The following is a 19,537-nucleotide window of genomic DNA, read 5'->3' on the forward strand; positions in this document are numbered from 1 at the left end:
CGGCAAAGTAATGTCTCTGCTTTTGAATTTACTATCTAGGTTGGTCATAACTTTTCTTCCAAGGAGTAAGCTTCTTTTAATTTCATGGCTGCAGTCACCATCTGCAGTGATTTTGGAGCCCAAAAAAATAAAGTCTGACACTGTTTCCACTGTTTCCCCATCTATTTCCCATGAAGTGATGGGACTGGATGCCATGATCTTCGTTTTCTGAATGTTGAGCTTTAAGCCAACTTTTTCACTCTCCACTTTCACTTTCATCAAGAGGCTTTTTAGTTCCTCTTCACTCTCTGCCATAAGGGTTGTGTCATCTGCATATCTGAGGTGATTGATATTTCTCCCGGCAATCTTGATTCCAGCTTGGGTTTCTTCCAGTCCAGCATTTCTCATGATGTGCTCTGCATAGAAGTTAAATAAGCAGGGTGACAATATACAGCCTTGACATACTCCTCTTCCTATTTGGAACCAGTCTGTTGTTCCATGTCCAGTTCTAACTGTTGCTTCCTGACCTGCATATAGATTTCTCAAGAGGCAGGTCAGGTGGTCTGGTATTCCCATCTTTTTCAGAATTTTCCACAGTCTATTGTGATCCACACAGTCAAAGGCTTTGGCATAGTCAATAAAGCAGAAATAGATGTTTTCCTGGAACTCTCTTGCTTTTTTCATGATCCAGCAGATGTTGGCAATTTGATCTCTGGTTCCTCTGCCTTTTCTAAAACCAGCTTGAACATCAGGAAATTCACGGTTCACATATTGCTGAAGCCTGGCTTGGAGAATTTTGAGCATGACTTTACTAGCATGTGAGATGAGTGCAATTGTGTGGTAGTTTGAGCATTCTTTGGCATTGCCTTTCTTTGGGATTGGAATGAAAAACGACCTTTTCCAGTCCTGTGGCCACTGCTGAGTGTTCCAAATTTGCTGGCATATTGAGTGCAGCACTTTCACAGCATCATCTTTCAGGATTTGAAATAGCTCTACTGGAAATCCATCACTTCCACTAGCTTTGCTCGTAGCGATGCTTTCTAAGGCCCACTTGACTTCACATTCCAGGATGTCTGGCTCTAGATGAGTGATCACACCATCGTGATTATCCGGGTCGTGAAGATCTTCTTTGTACAGTTTTTCTGTCTATTCTTACCACCTCTTCTTTATATCTTCAGGTTCTGTTAGGTCCCTACCATTTCTGTCCTTTATTGAGCCCATCTTTGGGTGAAAATTTCCCTTGGTATCTCTAATTTTCTTGAAGAGATCTGTAGTCTTTCCCATTCTGCTGTTTTCCTCTATTTCTTTGCATTGATAGCTGAAGAAGGCTTTCTTATCTTTTCTTGACATTCTTTGGAACTCTGCATTCAGATGCTTATATATTATATATACAGTTGTCCCTGATTTGGAGAATTGCTTCCAGGGCCCCCTTAGAAACCAAAATCTACAGATGCTTAAATTTCTGATATAAAATAGTGTAGTATTTGCATATAGCACACATCCTCCTGTGTACTTTAGATCATCCCTAGATTATTTATAATACCTAACACAATGTAAAGTGAAAGTGAAGTCGCTCAGTTGTCTGACTCTTTGCGACCCCGTGGACTATAGCCCAACAGGCTCCTGCGTCCATGGGATTTCCCAGGCAAGAATACTGGAGTGGGTTGCCATTTCCTTCTCCAGGGGATCTTCCCAACCCAGGAATCGAACCCGGGTCTCCCACAATGCAGGCAGATGCTTTAACCTCTGAGCCACCAGGGAAGCCCAGCACTAACACACTGTAAATGCTACATAAATAGTTGTAAACACAATGTAAATGTTAGGTGAATAGTTGCCAACTCACAGAAATTTAAGTTTCAGTTTTTGGAACTTTCTGGAACATTTTTTCAAGTTGTTCTCCCACCCCAACTCCCTAAACCATGTGGCATGCTTGGTTTAGCATGCAGGATCTTAGCTTCCTGACCAGGAATCGAACTCTTACCTCCTGCAGTAGGAGCACAGAGTCTTCACCACTGGACCTCCAGGGAGGTCCCTTTACCAGGTATTTTTGATCTGCCATGAGTTTCGGAGAAGACTGACTATACCAGAATATTTCTATAGCATTCTGTAAAAATGAAGGTGCCAAACAGGATTCTTGAGGATTAACTGTTGATGACGTAAACCTAATAATGACAATAATAAAAATAGCTGATGATACTAAGCATCTACTCAACACCAGGCTATCTACGTGCTTTGTTAAGTACTGGGTCATTATTTCACACAATATCCCCATAAATTAGCATTATTATTTCCGTTTGACCATTTAAAATTCCTTGAAGTTGTATTACTTGCCCAAGGTCACATGGCTCGTAAATTCCAGGGCCTGTGTAACCTCACACCAGTGCCCTGGTCATTATGACTGTGGAATCTCTGGCCATGGGATGTTCACCAGGTCAGCAGGTCCAGACTCTAGACTGACTGCTATACTCTGCCTTAAGGAGTCAGTCCCTGCCCCAGTTCTCTGAGGATTTCAAGTGCCTGCCTATTTCTCTCCCTTCCCTGGAGAAGTTCAGCAACATTCACAGACCCTGCCAGGACAACTGTCTGCGTGATCCCTTTTTTTTTTTTTTAAAGTTGCTCAGTCATGTCCATCTCTTTGCGACCCCATAGATTGTATAGTCCATGGAATTCTCCAGGCCAGAATACTGGAGTGGGTAGCCTTTCCCTTCTCCAGGGGATCTTCCCAACCCAGGGATCGAACCCAGGTCTCCCACGTTGCAGGTGGATTCTTTACCAGCTGAGCCGCAAGGTTCAAAGAGAAGTCCTGTTGTCCTCTCGGAGAAGACCCAGCCTTACTGCAAAGACTAGTATCTTTTATTTTTTCCCTGGATTGCCAGGAACTGATTTGGAAAGCCAACAATGCCATGCTTTCTGAAGGGTGTTACATAGGAAACAGATGTTCAAATTCAGCTTGGGTTCATGTTCCTTTGCGGTGGATAATTCCTTGGCTCACCTCTCTGCCTGAGGCACTGCCACCCAACTGATGGTTGGTGGGGACTGAGTCCCCATCAAGCAAAGGAGGAGGACAACAGCCTGCTGAGCAGGGCGTGTGAGGAGACCACCTCTGGTTTCCTCAGGCAGCAGGCAGAGGCTCTCAGGAGAAGCCAGCCTCAGCCATCGGCGTGTCATTGGCTGCCAGTCCTGCTGGCGGAGAGCCCCGGGCCTCTCGCCAGGGCTTTCAGCATGATGGATGGGGGCAGGCTGGCAGGCCCACTGCACAGCCAGGACCTGAGACTGTGCACGGCCTGGCTCAGACTCTGGGGCTCATCGGAAGCAGGAAATTGGATGGGCAAAACGTTTCCAGTGTTTCAGAACTGGGATGAGAAGCTCTCTTCCTAATTGATTGGAAACTGTAGAAGATAAGCTGTATTTCCTTCCATCTGTGAGCTGACCCAGGAAGCCCTCCAGTTTCCAGCTGCCACTTTTAGCTATACTTTGACTGCTGAACACACATCTTTCTCCCATTGCACCATGAGGTCAACCTTTTCGCTGTCAAGAATTATGTGGGGAAGGGAGTGATGTCAGGGGGTAGGGGGGGTCATGGCAAAGGGGACTATGTTACATCAGGATTTGTTTCTTTGCTTTTTTTTCTTCACTTTTTGAAGTTGATTGATTTCCTGTGTTAAACTTAAACTGCCAATACACTTTGGATTTTCCAGCTGTATTCGTTAATAGTCTATCTTATTGACCAAAAAAAAGCTCTAGCACTAAACCAAAATCTCTAACTCTCATTTAAGCCATCAGAACCAATTATAAGTCTCAATCCAGAAAAACCATTTAAGATTTAAGAAATTATCAAAGCCAACACTTATGTAGCGCTCTGCACAGAACTTTACAAAATAACTCATTAAACCTTTGCAAAAACCCAATTATCCTGATTTTACAGAGGAAGAAACCGAGGCACAGAAAAATTAAGGGATTTGCCCAAATTCACACAGCTGATAAGTGGAAGAGCAGAGTTTCGAATCCTAGTAATCAGACTCTAAAATATCCCATTTCTTGTTACGTTTCAGTTATTTGCATTTTATTTTTAGTCTCACTGGGGTATAGTTGTTTTACAACATTGTGTTAGTTTCTGATTTACAGCAAATGGAATCAGCTCTGCTGCTGCTACTGCGAAGTCGCTTCAGTCGTGTCCGACTCTGTGTGACCCCATAGACGGCAGCCCACGAGGCTCCCCCATCCCTGGGATTCTCTAGGCAAGAATACTGGAGTGGGTTGCCATTTCTTTCTCCAGTGCATGAAAGTGAAAAGCGAAAGTGAAGTCGCTCAGTTGTGTCCAACTCTTCGAGACCCCATGGACTGTAGCCTACCAGGCTCCTCCGTCCGTGGGATTTTCCAGGCAAGAGTACTGGAGTGGGGTGCCATGTATACATATATTCCCTCTTTATTGGATTTCCTTTCCATTTAGGTCACCACAGAGTGTTGAGAAAAGTTCCCTGTGCTACACAGTAGGTTCTCATTATCTGTATACATAGAAGTGTGTACATGTCAATCCCAGTCTTCCAATTCATCCCACCCCACCTCTCCCCCTTGGTGTCCATGTTTGTTCTCTATGCCTGTGTCTCTATTTCTGCTTTGCGAATTGTTTCATCTGTACCATATTTCTAGATTCCATATATAGGCATTAATATATGATATTTGTTTTTCTCTTTCTGACTTACTTCACTCTGTAAAGCAGTCTCTGTATTTTAAAGAATTTCTCAATTTCATCTTAATTGTCAAATGTGCTGGCATAAATGTGCTAAGTCTGAAGTGAAATCCCCTCTTTCATTTCTGATACTGGTAACTTGTGTTCTCTCCTCAGTCCAACTAGAGGTTTATCAACTGTATTGATCCTTAAAATAAACCAACATTTGTCTCACTTGATTTTTCTATTTTTGCCCAATTTTCATTTCATTGATCTCTGCTCTTTTTATTTCCTACCTTCTAAATTAACTTTGAGTTTAATTTGATCTTTTTTGTTACCTTCTTAAGTGGAATGCTTAGATATTGATTTTAGAATTTTTCTTTGGGCCTAATATAAACATTTAACAGAATGAGTTTTCCTCTAAGCACTGCTTTAAATGAATCCCACAAATTCTAATATTTTGTACTTTCATCATCATTCAACTCGAGATATTTCCTAACTTCTTTTTATAATTTCTTCTTTGACCCATGGGTTACTTAGAAATGTATTTTTTAATTTCCAAATACTTGGAGGTTTTACAAGTATACTTTTCTCATTTAATTACATTATCATGAAAAATATACTCATTTTTAAATTACTGAGACATTTCAGTGAGTATTCTATGTGTACTTTAAAAGAATATGTATTCTGCCACTATTGGGTATAGCATTTCATCTATGCCAATTAAGTCATCTTGACAGTGTTTTCAAATTAATTATATATCCTTACCCATTGTTTATCTGCTTATTTTATCAATTATATAGAGAGGAGTATTAAAATCTCTAAATATTGTTGATTTATCTATTTCTTCTTTTAATCCTATTTTTACCTCATGCTTTTTTTTTTTTTCTTTTTGGCCTGTGCAGTGTGGCCTGCAGGATCTTATTTCCCCTACCAGGAATGGAACCCAGGCCCCCTGATTTGGAAGCGTGAAGTCTTAACCACTGGACTACCAGTGCTATATGCAAAGTCGCTTCAGTCGTGTCCAAATCTTTGCGATCCTACAGTCTATAGCCCGCCAGGATCCTCTGTCCATGGGATTGTCCAGGCAAAAAAACTGGAAAGGGTTCCTGTGCCCTCCGCCAAGTGATCCACCCAACCCAGGGATCGAGCCCAAGTCTCTTACGTCTCCTGCATTGGCAGGCGGGTTCTTTACCACTAGCACCACCTGGGAAAGAAAGAAAGTGAAGTCGCTCAGTCGTGTCCGACTCTTTGTGACCCCATGGACTGTAGTCTACCAGGCTCCTCAGTCCATGGGATTTTCCAGGCAAGAATACTGGAGTGGGTTGCCATTTCCTTCTCCAGGGGATCTTCCTGACCCAGGGATTGAACCCAGGTCTCCCGCGTTATAGGCAGAAGCTTTACCATCTGAGCTACCAGGTAAGCCCCACCTGGGAAGCCCAGGACTATCAGGGAAGTCCCTAATTCACATATTTTGAAGCTCTTGTTGCTAAGTGAATAAACATTTAGAACTGTTATGTCTTTGTAATGAATTCACCATTTTATCATTATAAAATGTCCCTCTGTCATTGATAAGGGTCCCTGTCCTGAAGTTCAAATATAGCCCTTAATATAGACTTATTTTGATTAATATTTTGCATGGTATATTTTATTTCATTCTTTCATTTTTAAACTTTGTCCTTATATTTAGAGTGTGTTTCTTTTAGACAACCTATGTGAATCTTGTCCTCTTCCAGTATAACAATTTCTGCTTTTAGTTGATATGTTTAGTCCATTTATATAATTTTTTTGTTTAAAAAAATACTTTATTTATTTAGTTTTGGCTGTATTGGGTCTCTGTTGCTACGAGGGCTTTTCTCTACTTGTGGTGAGTGGGGGCTACTCTAGAGTTATGGTGCGAGGACTTCTCATTGTGATGGTTCTCCAGGGCGCCTGGGCTTCAGTAGTTGTGGCTCCCAGGCTCTAGAACACAGGCTTAATTGTTGCAGTGCATGGGTTTAGCTGCTCCGCAGCATGTGGGATCCTCCTGGATCAGGGATCGAACCCGTGTCTCCTACATTAGCTGGTAGATTCTTTACCACTGAGCAACCAGGGAAGCCCCTTAGTCCATTTGTATTTAATGCAAATGTTGATGTTGTATCTTTTACATGATCCATCTTGCTACTTGTTTTCTAATGGTCCCATCTCTTCTTTGTTCTTTTTTATTCATGTTTCCTACCTTCTTTTAAACTGAGTATTTTTAATATGTCATTTAATCTTCTCTTTTAGTTTGTATACCTTTTAAAATTGGTTGCTGTAGTGTTTACAATATGCATCTTTACCTTATCACAGTTTACCATCAAATTGAACTGCTGCATAAACTTATTGACCCCTAATATATTGATATTACTTTTGCTTTAAATACTCAATTATTTTTAAAGAAAAATTTAATGAAAAAATGTTACCCACATATTTACTATTTTCAGTGACCATCATTCCTTTGTATAGAGCTGGTATTTTTTCCTTATACATAAAGAACTTCCTTTTCTATCTCTTGTATTATAGGTAATAATTATTTTCTAATAATTAGCTGTTTATTTTAATCATTAGCTATTATAATGCAAGCAAGAATTACTTTCTATTAATTAGCTTTTATTTGTCTAGAAACATCTTTGTTTCACCTGCATTTTTTAATTTTTATTTATTTTTATTTATTTTTATTTTTTTAATTTTAAAATCTCTAATTCTTACATGCATTCCCAAACATGAACCCCCCCTCCCACCTCCCTCCCCATAACATCTCTGTGGGTCGTCCCCATGCACCAGCCCCAAGCATGCTGTATCCTGCATCAGACATAGACTGGCGATTCAATTCTTACATGATAGTATATATGTTAGAATGCCATTCTCCCAAATAATCCCACCCTCTCCCTCTCCCTCTGAGTCCAAAAGTCCATTATACACATCTGTGTCTTTTTTCCTCACCTGCATTTTTAAAGGTTATGTTTATTGCATATTAGAGTTCTCAGATAATTTTTTCTCTCTTTCTATGCTACTCTGTGTCTTCTGGCTTACATTATTTTTGATATAAAGTCAGTGGAAAATCTTATCTTTGTTCCCCTGAATGTAATGTGTCTTTCTTTCTCTGGCTGCTTTTAATACAGGTACTTTACCATTGGTTTTCAGAATATTGATTAAGATATGTCTAGATGTGGTTCTTTGTACCTATTTATTCTGTTTGGAATTTGCTGACCTTATTGCATCTCTTGGTAAGTATATATTTTTAAAATCAAATCTGGAATTTCAGTTATTATTTCTTTAAATATCTCTCCCATATTCAATTTACATGTGTTAGATTGCTTGATATTGATCCACAGGTCCCTGGGGTTCTGTTTCTGTATGTATGTTAAGTATGTACATGCGTATTTTCTTTCTCCTTTTCTTTCTGACTTTAGTTTCAACTTTTCAGGGGGCTGTATCTTCAAGTCATTTTTGTTCTTCTGTTGTGTGCAGTCATCTGCTAAGCCCATTCCGTGGATTACGCATCTCTGATTTTTATGTCTAGAAGTTACAATTGTTTCTTTTATTATAATTTTCCATGTTTCTCATTTTGTTCAAGCTTCACAGGTGGCTCAGTGGTAAAGAATCCACCTGCCAGTGCAGGAGATGCAAGTTTGATCCCTGGGTGGGGAAGATTCCCTGGAGAAGAGAATGGCAACCACTCCAGTATTCTTGCATAGAAAATTCCATGGGATCGCAAAGAGTCAGACATGACTAAACACTCACACACACTTGCTCATTGTGTTCACTGAGTTTTTCTTTAGATCCTTAAACATATTTACAATAGCTCTCTCTAAGTCCTTGTCTGCTAATTTCATCATTTCTGTCATTTATGTGTCTGTTTCAACTGACTTGTTTTTCCTGGCTAAGGATCATATTTTACATGTTTTCCCACATATCTGGTAATCTTTTTACCAGATTCTGGATTTTGTGTTATGTTGTTGAGTGTCTGATTTTGGCTGCCTTCCCTTAAAAAGTGCTGAGCTTTATTCTTGGAGGCAGTTAATTTAGTTGGGGATCAGCTTGGTCTTTTTGAGGTTTATTTTCAAGCTCTTCTTAGGAGGATCTAAAGTCCCCTTTATTTTCAAACTACTCTAGCCTTGCTCCTAAGTTGTGGTATCTCTAGAGTCTACTGAGTTCTGACTAATTGGAACTAGAATGCCTTTCAACCCTCTCCAAGCTTCAGTTATTGCTTATTTTGCAAATTATTGGTAATTTTCATTTCTCCGGTAATTATTCTATGTGCCCAGCTAATGGAGTCTCACTTTACACATGTACTGCCTAATATTTGGGCAAAGACTTAAGGGGATCCTATGAATACTTATTGGAGAAAGCAATGGCATCTCACTCCAGTATCTTGCCTGGAAAATCCTATGGACAGAGGAGCCTGGTAGGCTGCAGTCTATGGGGTCGCTAAGAGTCGGACACGACTGAGTGACTTCACTTTCACTTTTCACTTTCATGCATTGGAGAAGGAAATGGCAATCCACTTCAGTGTTCTTGCCTGGAGAATCCCAGGGACGGCAGAGCCTAGTGGGCTGCCATCTATGGGGTCGCACAGAGTTGGACACGACTGAAGCGACTTGGCAGCATGAATACTTATGGGTTTCCCTGGTGGCTCAGCAATAAAGAATCCACCTGCCAATGCAGGAGACTCGAGTTCCATCCCTGAGTCAGGAAGATCCCTTGGAGGAGGGCATAGCAACCTACTAATACTGAAGTATTCTTGCCTGGAGAATCCCGTGAACAGAAGAGCCCGGTAAGCTATAGTCCATGGGGTCACAAAGAGTTGGACATGACTTGGGAACTAAAGAACAACAAAAAAATGAATATGCTTAAAAAGCCCTTTTTCTGTAAACCTTCTTTTGGTCTGGGAGCTTGCCCTGCAAATTCCAGTTGCCTCAACCTGCACAAACTCTGATCTGTTTATGCATCTGTCTCCTCACTTCAGTGAGGCTGCTATCTTCTGCTTGCAGCTTCTCTCCCTGTACCATCATCCAGAAAGCCTGGGAAATCAGAGGGCTCACCAAATTTGTTTTATTTTTCTCAGGAATCAGAGTTCTGAGTGCTTGCTGTTCAATGCCTGAGGATAGTTGTTTTACATACTTTGTTCAGTTTTCTAGTTATTTACTGCAGGGAGGCTAACCAATACCAGTTATGCTATCGTGACCACAGCAGAAGTCAAACGGGTTTTATTAAAATAACAATTACCAAGCCTCACTCTATTAGATATCACATTAAAAGCTTTATCTGCATTGTTTTATATAATCTTCATATAAAGTAGGGAACTTTTTCCCTTATTACAGACATAAAACTGAGGCTTAGGAAGTCAAAGAAATGCCCCAGGTTATGTAGCCAGTAAGTTATGAAACAGTACTCAGAAACCTGTCAGACTCTCTGCTCTTCTTCTTTTAAAAAGCTCTCCTCCCTTTCAATATTTTTTTTTTGTATAAAAAAGTATTACATGCTTTTAAAATAGATGTTTCAAAATATAAAGAAATGTGAGAGAAAAAATCTGCAGGTCCTGTATTTGCACCATCAGTTGACAGCCACTGTTAACATTATATATATATATTTACAATATATAAAATGAACAGAAAGGTTTGTTTTACAAAACTAAAATCCTATGGAATCCTACCATATTCAATACATACTGCTTAATAATTTGTCTTTTCCACTCGATAATACCTTATCAGCATTTTCCATTAGATGTAAGGGCTTCCCAGGTGGCAGCAGTGATAAAGAATCTGTCTGCCAATGCAGGAGATAAGAGATGCAGGTTTGATCCCTGCATTGGGAAGATCAGATCCCCTGGAGGAGGAAATTCTTTGAGAATGTTTTAGCTTCTATTATCACAAATTTCCATCATACCCCCAAGGAATACAGAATACTGTAGTTAATCCTCCTGGACACGTAACTCTCACTTAATTTTAAAATGGACATTTTTCAACCTTTGAATATAATTTTTAATGGCTCATATTCTAACACATAGATATAGCATTTTTAACTCAACCAATTCTGTTGTTGAACCTTTGTGCTGTTTCTCATTATTGTAAATAACACTGCAAAGATCTTTCTGAATAAATCTTGGCACAAATATAAGATTATTTCTTCAGGATAAATTCCTGAGAATAAAATTACTTGATTAAAGAGGATAAATATTTTAAGGCTTTTGAAACATGTTCGCAAAATGTATATTAGAAAGTCTGTGTTAATTTACCTCACTTCCTCCCAATAACAGTTTTTGAGTGTATTTCACCACATTCTCAAATAACTAAGCATTAATCTTTATACAAGGAGCTTCCCAGGTGGCGCAGTGATCAAGAATCCACCTGCCAAGGCAGGAGAGACAGGTTTGATCCCTGGGTCAGGGAAGACCCCCTGGAAAAGGAAATGGCATCCCCACTCCACTATTCTTGGCTGGAGAATCCCATGGATTCTGTGTGTCCCATGGACACCAGCGACTGAGCGTGCACACACGAATCTTTAAACATGCATTTGCCTACTGGAAGGCTGATTGACATACTGTCATTCTCTCTGTACAGTCACCATCCCCCACCCTTCAGTTAGCTACAGAGCGACTGGCTCTCATCAGATTTACTTGGAGCTGAACATCAAAATAAGACTAGAGAACAATACCATTCTTTGTTCTACATATTTCTCCTAAAGAAAATACACCCTACTTATCCCACACCTGTGGTCCTGCTGCCTAGAATTTGTATCCACTTAGAAAGGCAAGAATCCCTTATTTGGGCAGCAATGGAGGACAGCTGATGAGCCACAGATCCTGGCAAAAGTGGCACCAGCCGCCTGTCTGGTACTAGACCAAAGCTAACACTGTGCCCAGATTTGCATGTGTCTTCCTGTTTCCTCGGCTTGCATCCAGACTACCAAAAAGGTCTCCACAAGCTGGCTCCAGCACAGCTTACAAGCATGTTTCAGTGGGTAAAGAGTTCAGGACACAAGGATGGCTTATGAGAGAGAAACGTTCTGCATGAACTGAGAGCTCTTCAAGTCATTTCACCCCCTCCTCTCTGTCCTTGGCAGTCAAGTAAAAGATCTGAAAGGATGCCAGGATAGTCCCAGTACTAGAAACTGGCTCTGGACAATAAAGAGACACAAGAAACTACAGAAACTAGTCTAAAACCTGCAACGAGGGCATGTGAATTTCAACACAGAAACTTACATTCTCACTAGAAAGCAAGCTTCATACGGACTGAACGTTGTCTTTTGGGTTCACAGATTTATCCCAGAGGTAAGAAAAAATGTTTCACAATGTAGGCACTCAATAATTTTTTGTTGAATGGATTCATCAAATGAGAAGTATTGGGGAAACTATATTCAACAATGACATATTAAGAACTTAATATATGTGCTTAACATATATTGAGACAAGAAGGCAGGGTACAACCTTTAAAAGAATGACAGCCATTGAGGGCATGACATAAACTGGTTAGAACTAACTAGGTCCAAGATGGCAGACAAGTCAACTTCCACTAGAGGGTGAGCCTCAGTATGAGCTCATCGTAACACATTAGCTAAATCATACCCTCGGGTGCCTTCACAGTTCAGAGGTTGATGATTAAAGGTCAAAAAAGGGACAGTGACCCAATTCCAGGAAATCACCACCCCTTCCCCAAAATCAGGGCTTCCCTGATGGCTCACAGGGTAAAGTGTCTGCCTGCAATGCGGGAGCCCTGGGTTTGACCCCTGGATCAGGAAGATCCCCTGAGAAGGAAATGGCAACCCACTCTAGTACTCTTGCCTGGAAAATCCCGTGGACAGAGGAACCTGGTAGGCTATAGTCCATGGGGTTGCACAGAGTCAGACACAACTGAGCGACTTCACTTTCACTCCCCGAAATAGTTGGAATAAACCTCCTACTCATTAGGTTGTGAAGCTGCCCAGCCCATGAAAACAAACCACCCCATATTTCGGGCTTCCCAGGTATGCTAGTGGTAAAGAACCCGCCCATCACTGCAGGTTAAACGTAAGACACGCCGGTTCTTTCCCTGGGGTGGGGAAGATCCCCTGGAGAAGGGAATGGCAATCCACTCCAGAATTCTTGCCTGGAGAATCCCATGGACAGAGGAGCCTGAAGGGCTACAGTCCACAGGATCACACAGAATTGGACATAGTGAAGTGACTTAGCACGGCAAGGCCGTATGTCGGGTCTACTCTCACTTTCTGAGACAGTGCGAACTTCTGTCTGTGGAGTGTGTATCTTCTCGAATAAACACATGCTTTCACTCTGCTTCGGCTCGCTCTGGAATTCCCTCCTGCTTGAAGCCAAGGACCCTCACTTGGCAGCCATCCCAGGAACTCGCCTGAGACCTGAGACATGACCATTCTCTTGCTCTCCACTTTTCCTATAACAACATCACTGAGTTAGGAGAAAACCAGAGACTCAAGAAAGGGTTAAAAACCAAACTTTCCCTCTGGAGAAGCTGACACATACACAGTAAAACCCTGAGTCCTCGGGAATGGTGCAGACAGCAAGGATTCTTGGGATTCAGAGGAGGGAGAAATACTTACATCTTAAATGACGAGGGAAGGCCATAGGAAGGAGGCCAGTTTGGGGCCAGGTCTTGAAGGCTAGTATATTAGTTCTTCAGGGCTGCTGTAACAAAGTACCACAAGCTGGGAGATGTGAAAGAACAGAAACTTCTCTTACTGTTCTGGAGTCCAGATGTCTGAAGGAGAATCCTTCCTTGCCCCTGCCTAGTGCTGGTGGCTCCTTGGCAGTGGCAGCCACCGCGCATCTCTGTCCCCATCTCTGCATGTCCTTCTCTCCTGTCTTGTGTGCTAAGTAGATTTAGTCATGTCAACTCTTTGTGACCCCATGGACCATAGCCCACCTGGCACTTCTGTCCATGGGGTTCTTCAGGCCAGAAGACTTGAGTGGGTGGCCCTGCCCTGCTCCAGGGGATCTTCCCAACCTAGGGATTGAACTGGCATCTCTTATGTCTCCTGCATTGGCAGGTAGGTTCTTTACCACTAGAGCCACTGGGAAAGCCCTCTTCCCTACGTTTAGTTCAGGTCAGTTGCTCAATCCTGTCCGACTCTATGTCCCCATGGACTGCAGCACACCAGGCTTCCCTGTCTATCACCAACTCCCTGAGCTTGCTCAAACTCATGTCCATTGAGTCGGTGATGCCATCCAGCCATCTCATCCTCTGTCGTCCTCTTCTCCTCCTGCCTTCAATCTTTCCCAACATCAGGGTCTTTTCTAATGAGTCAGTTCTTCACATCAGGTGGTGAAATTATTGGAGCTTCAGCATCAGTCCTTCCAATGAATATTCAGGACTGATTTCTTTTAGGGTTGACTGGTTTGATCTCCTGCTGTCCAAGGAACTCTCAAGAGCCTTTTCCAATATGACAGTTCAAAAGCATCAGTTCCTCAGTGCTCAGCTTTCTTTTTGATCTAACTCTCACATCCACACATGACTACTGGAAAAACCATAGCTTTGACTAGATGAACCTTCCCAACATTACTGTGTCTATTTCTGTCTTTTCTAAGGACATTCATTGGATTTAGGGCCCACCCTAATCCAGTATGATACCATTTTAAGCTGTATCTTAATTACATCTGACAAAGACCCTGTTTCCAAATAAGGTAACATCCCAACCTGAGATTTTGAGCGACCCTATCCAACCCACTACAAAGGAGTAGAACATTAGTAACAACAAGGACTTCCCTGGCAGTTCAGCGGTTAAGGCTCTATGCTTCCAATGCAGGCAGTATGAGTTCAATCCCTGGTCAGGGAACTAGGTTCCTGCAAGCTTCATGGTGAAACAATTTACCTCAGATTGAGACTCGAACCCAGCCAAAACCCTGCTTGGGACTTGAACCCACATGTCTGGGATGAAAACCCAGTCAAAACACACGGTACCTGGTTTCAGGACTTAATGAAGCTCAGGTTCTTGATGTCTCATCACAAAAAAGAATTCAGTGAGAGACAAAGTGATAGGTAAGAAGTAGATTTATTCAGATTCAGAGAGAAGCACATTCCCCAGACAGAGTGTGGGCCATTGCAGAGGGCGAGTGTGCCATGAAATGTGGTGCAGTTAGTTCTTATAGGCTGGGTAATTTCATATCCTCAGTGATCAATGCAAAGAAATAGAGGAAAACAATAGAATGGGTAGGACTAGAGATCTCTTCAAGAAAATCAGACATATCAAGGAACATTTCATGTAAAGATGGGCACAATAAAGGACAGAAATGGTGGGGACCTAACAGAAGCAGAAGATATTAAGAAGAGGTGGCAAGAATACACAGAAGAATGATACAAAAAGATCTTCATGACCCAGAGGACCATGGTGGTGTGATCACTCACCTAGAGCCAGACATCCTGGAGTGTAAAGTCAAGTGGGCCTTAGGAAGCATCACTACGAACAAAGCTAGAGGAGGTGATAGAATTCCAGTTGAGCTCTTTCAAATCCTAAAAGATGATGCTGTGAAAGTGTTGCACTCAATATGCCAGCAAATTTGGAACACTCAGCAGTGGCCACAGGACTGGAAAAGGTCAGTTTTCATTCCAATCCCAAAGAAAGGCAATGCCAAGGAATGTTCAAACTACTCCACAATTGCACTCATCTCACACGCTAGTAAAGTCATGCTCAAAATTCCCCAAGCCAGGCTTCAGCAGTACATGAACTGTGAACTTCCAGATGTTCAAGCTGGATTTAGAAAAGGCAGAGGAACCAGAGATCAAATTGCCAACATCTGTTGGATCATCAAAAAAGCAAGAGAGTTCCTGAAAAACATCTACTTTGCAAAGAATCAGACACTACTGAGCAACTGAATTGAACTGAGCTGAATTTCATATGCTAATGAGTGGGAGGATTCGGTTCAGTTCAGTTCCTCAGTCATGTCTGACTCTTTGCAACCCCATAGACCGCAGCACAACAGGCTTCCCTGTCCATCACCAACTCCCAAAGTTTACTCAAATTCCTGTCCATTGAATCAGTGATGCCATCCAACCATCTCATCCTCTTTCATCCCCTTCTCCTCCTGCCTTCAATTATTCCCAGCATCAGGGTCTTTTCAAATGAGCCAGTTCTTCGCATCTGGTGACCACGGGATTGTAGTTTCAACTTCAACATCAGTGGGAGGATTATTCCAACTATTTGGGGGAAGGGGTGGTGATTTCCAGGTTTTGGGCCACCACCCACTCCTTGATCTTTTGACCCCTTGGAACTGTCATGGCACCTCTGGCTGTGTCATTTCACTTGCTGATTGAGGATCAAGGTCTAGTCTTGTCTGCCATCTTTGTCCCACTTGAATCCAACTGGTTTATGTTGTGTCCTTGGGCTATGTCATTCTTCCAAAAGCTGTGCCCTGCCCCTTTCCCTCCTGTTACAATGGTGTGGCCAGAAGAAAAAGAGCATTGACGAAAATACTCCTCCCAAATGCAAAGCATGTTTAAGAACAAGTTTCCCCAAAACCAATATTTAGCCAAAGACTGAAAACTTTCTGAAGTTAGATTATAGAGCAACCCTGATGAATACACAGGAAAACAGAAAACTTGAAATTGAAGGATTCCCAATAGACATGTAATCTCCTGAGCTGAACTTCTAAAAGCTTAAAACAATTTAAAATGCACATGGAATGCATTAGTAATTGAGCAGGATTCTATGGGGTCTTCCTGGAACAGACTCTCCCAACCTCCTTGTCCTCTGCCTGCCCCTAGTCTGTAAAAAAACCGTAGCCTTGTAGGCCTTCCCTGAGGTCCACAAAGTGAGTTTAATCAGAGGAAAGAGAAAACGCAGAAAGGAAAACAGTCAAGCAAGACAAAATAATAACAGTGCAGCCACTAAACCAAGTCAAGGACCTTTAGTTCCTCCTCGAGGGCTATACATGATACTCTGAGTCACATCCTTTGAGCTGTTTTGCAAATACTGAAACCCCTACCAGATGGAAGAAGTTAACTGTCTGCTGCCCACAAGGATGAAGACCCCAGACCAGTTGGAACCAGAAGGTTGATGATGCTGACTCCCACAATTACCTCACCGCCAGTCAGAAGCATGTGCTTGAGCTGACACCACCCCCCTCCCTTATCTTGTTTTTAAAAACCTTTCCTTGCAAGCCTTGGGGAGTTCAGAGTCTTTTAAGCACTAACTGTCCTTGACAGTTAGTCAAGCTTCAGAGTGAAGGTGTTAGTCACTCCACTGTGTCCAACTCTTCAAGACCCCATGAACTGTAACCTGTAGGCTCCTCTGTCCGTGGAATTTTCCAGGCAAGAATACCAGAGCAGGTTGCCATTTCCTATTCCAGGGGATCTTCACGACCCAGAGATCAAACCCAGGTCTCCTGCATTGCAGGCAGATTCTTTACCATCTGAGCCACTAGGGAAGCCAGGACTCCTTGATTGGTGCGCTGCAATAAATGCTTCACTTTCATTCACTACAGGGGCTTCCCTGGCTTAAATTCCTGATTTCTTAACTTACTTGATCTGTAATTCAGAGCCTATTGCTGCTTTTCTCCAGACCTTTTTTCCCCATCAGTAAATTAGGGATAATAATTATCCCCAGGATAAAACTGTCCTCAGGGGTTATGCAAAAAAAAAAAAAAAAAAAATCCTCAGTTTTCCTCCTTTGTGTCTCCCTTAGTCTCACACTATTGCCACACTCAGAACATTTTTTTAAACAAATGTTTTTCCTTTAATTCACAATAATCTATTTTGCTTTTAATTGATTAATTTTTGGTTGCGCTGGGTCTTGCTGTTGAGCAGGCTATTCTTCATTGAGGTGCTTGGGCTTCTCATTGCAGTGGCTTCTCTTTTTGTGGAACACAGCCTCTAGACTCACGGGCTTCAGGAGTTGTGCACAGATTTTAGTTGCTGCCCCCACCCCCACCCCCACCCCCACTGGCCCTGGGATGTGGAATCTTCCTGAACCAGGGATTGAACCTGCGTCCCCTGCATTGGAAGGCAGATTCTTATCCACTGTACCAAAACTTCTGATACCAGATGAGTGGCTGTTTTTCCCACACCAAATAATGCTCTGTGACACCAGCTCTATGTCTTACAACCTAACTCAGTTTTGATACTCTGACTGGAGATACTTTTGCAGGAAGGGGGACCCCTTCCAGAGCCAGAAACTGTGCTCTTGTCTAACATTTGGAAATGAATTGCCCAAGGAGACACATGTGCTGGGAAAGCAAGAGATTTTATTGGGAAAGGGCACCCGGGTGGAGAGCAGTAGGGTAAGAGAACCCAGGAGAACTGCTCTGCTGTATGGCTCACAGTCTCGGGTTTTATGGTGATGGGATTAGTTTCCGCGTGGTCTTTGGCCAATCATTCTAATTCTGAGTCTTTCCTGGTGGCACACGCATCGCTCAGCCAAGATGGATGCTAGCGAGAGGGATTCTGGGAAGTGGACGGACATCCGCTGTCTCCTTTTGACCTTTCCCGAACTCTTCCGGTTGGTGGTGGCTTATTAGTTCCGTATTCCTTATCAGGATCTCCTGTCAGAAAACAACTCATGCAAATTGTTACTATGGTGCCTGGCCAGGGTGGGCAGTTTCAATCAGTGTGCTTCCCCTAACAATACTATCAACTCCTGCAGGTGAAGGGCTCAGACTGTCCCAACCCCACTTCAGATGATAATCACAAGGCCAGGTTGTTCCCTGTGCTTCTGACTGATGAACTATACACAACTCCCTCCCCACTCAGAATCAATCAATTTCTATGGCAGCTCAGAGAATTCAAGAAAACAGTTCACTTACTGTTGACCAGTGGATTGTAAAAAGATATGATAAAGGCTACAGATGAACATCCAGAAGGAAGGAATGTGTAGGGCCAGATATATGGGGGCTTCCCTGCCCTTTCTAGGTGTGCCCTCCCCCGGCACCACCATGCATTCACCGATGTAGAAGTATCTCAGAACCTGGTCCTTTGGGGATTTTTGTGGAGGTTTCATCACATAGTCATGATTGATCATCAACCCATTTCCAGCCCTCTTCCTTCTCTGGAGAATGAAGGAGTGTGGCTGAAAATTCCAAACTTCTGACTGTGGCTTGATCTTTCTGGTGACCAGGCCCCATGCAGGAGCCCACCCAGGGCCACCTGATTAGAACAAAAGACACTGCGGTTACCCAGGAAATTCCAAGGGATTTAGGAACGGGGGATTAAACAAAAGATGCTCCTCCCAGTGCTTTTATCACTTAGCAAATGTCAATGGTTTTAGAAGCTCTGTGCCAGGAACCACAGACAGAGACCAAAGATGAAAGGTGAAAAAAGATAATGCATGTAGAGTGCTTTATCTAGTACCTGGCATATAGAGGGTAGGGGATGTAGCTCAGTGGTAGAGCACATGCTTTGCATGTATGAGGCCCCGGGTTCAATTCCTGGCATCTCCACATTTTTGGGCTTCCCTCGTGACTCAGCTGGTAAAGAATCTGTCTGCAATGAGGGATACCTGGGTTCAATCCCTGGGCTGGAAAGATTCCCTGGAGAAGGGAAGGTCTACCCACTCCAGTTTTCTGGCCTGGAATATTCCACAGTCCATGGGGTCACAAAGAGTTGGACACTACTGAACAACTTTCACTTTGAAACTTCCCTCGTAGCTTAGTTGGTAAAGCATCTGCCTGCAATGCGGGAGACTTGAGTTCAGTTCTTGGGTCAGGAAGTTCCCCTGGAGAAGGAAATGGCAACCCACTTCAGTATTCCTGCCTGGAGAATTCCATGGACAGAGGAGCCTGGCAGGCTACAGTTCATGGATTGGCAAGAGTCGGACATGACTATCTATCTTTCTTTCTGGCATGTAAAAACTGCTCTATAAATGTTAACTCATTATTTTAAGATGCTGTTAGCAGTGGAGAATGAATCTGGTGAGGGGATGGAAAGA

The 19,537-nt window shown here is 42.5% G+C and overlaps 1 non-coding gene across 1 annotated transcript; it reads left to right on the forward strand.

The window, feature by feature from the left end:
- The first annotated feature begins 18,977 nt into the window (after positions 1-18,977).
- Positions 18,978-19,049, forward strand: TRNAA-UGC (transfer RNA alanine (anticodon UGC)). The gene has a single exon. It is a non-coding gene; the product is annotated as a tRNA-Ala (tRNA).
- Positions 19,050-19,537: the final 488 nt, after the last annotated feature.

The sequence above is a fragment of the Ovis canadensis genome, chromosome 6 (genome assembly GCF_042477335.2).
Source record: "Ovis canadensis isolate MfBH-ARS-UI-01 breed Bighorn chromosome 6, ARS-UI_OviCan_v2, whole genome shotgun sequence".
NCBI lineage: Eukaryota > Metazoa > Chordata > Mammalia > Artiodactyla > Bovidae > Ovis > Ovis canadensis.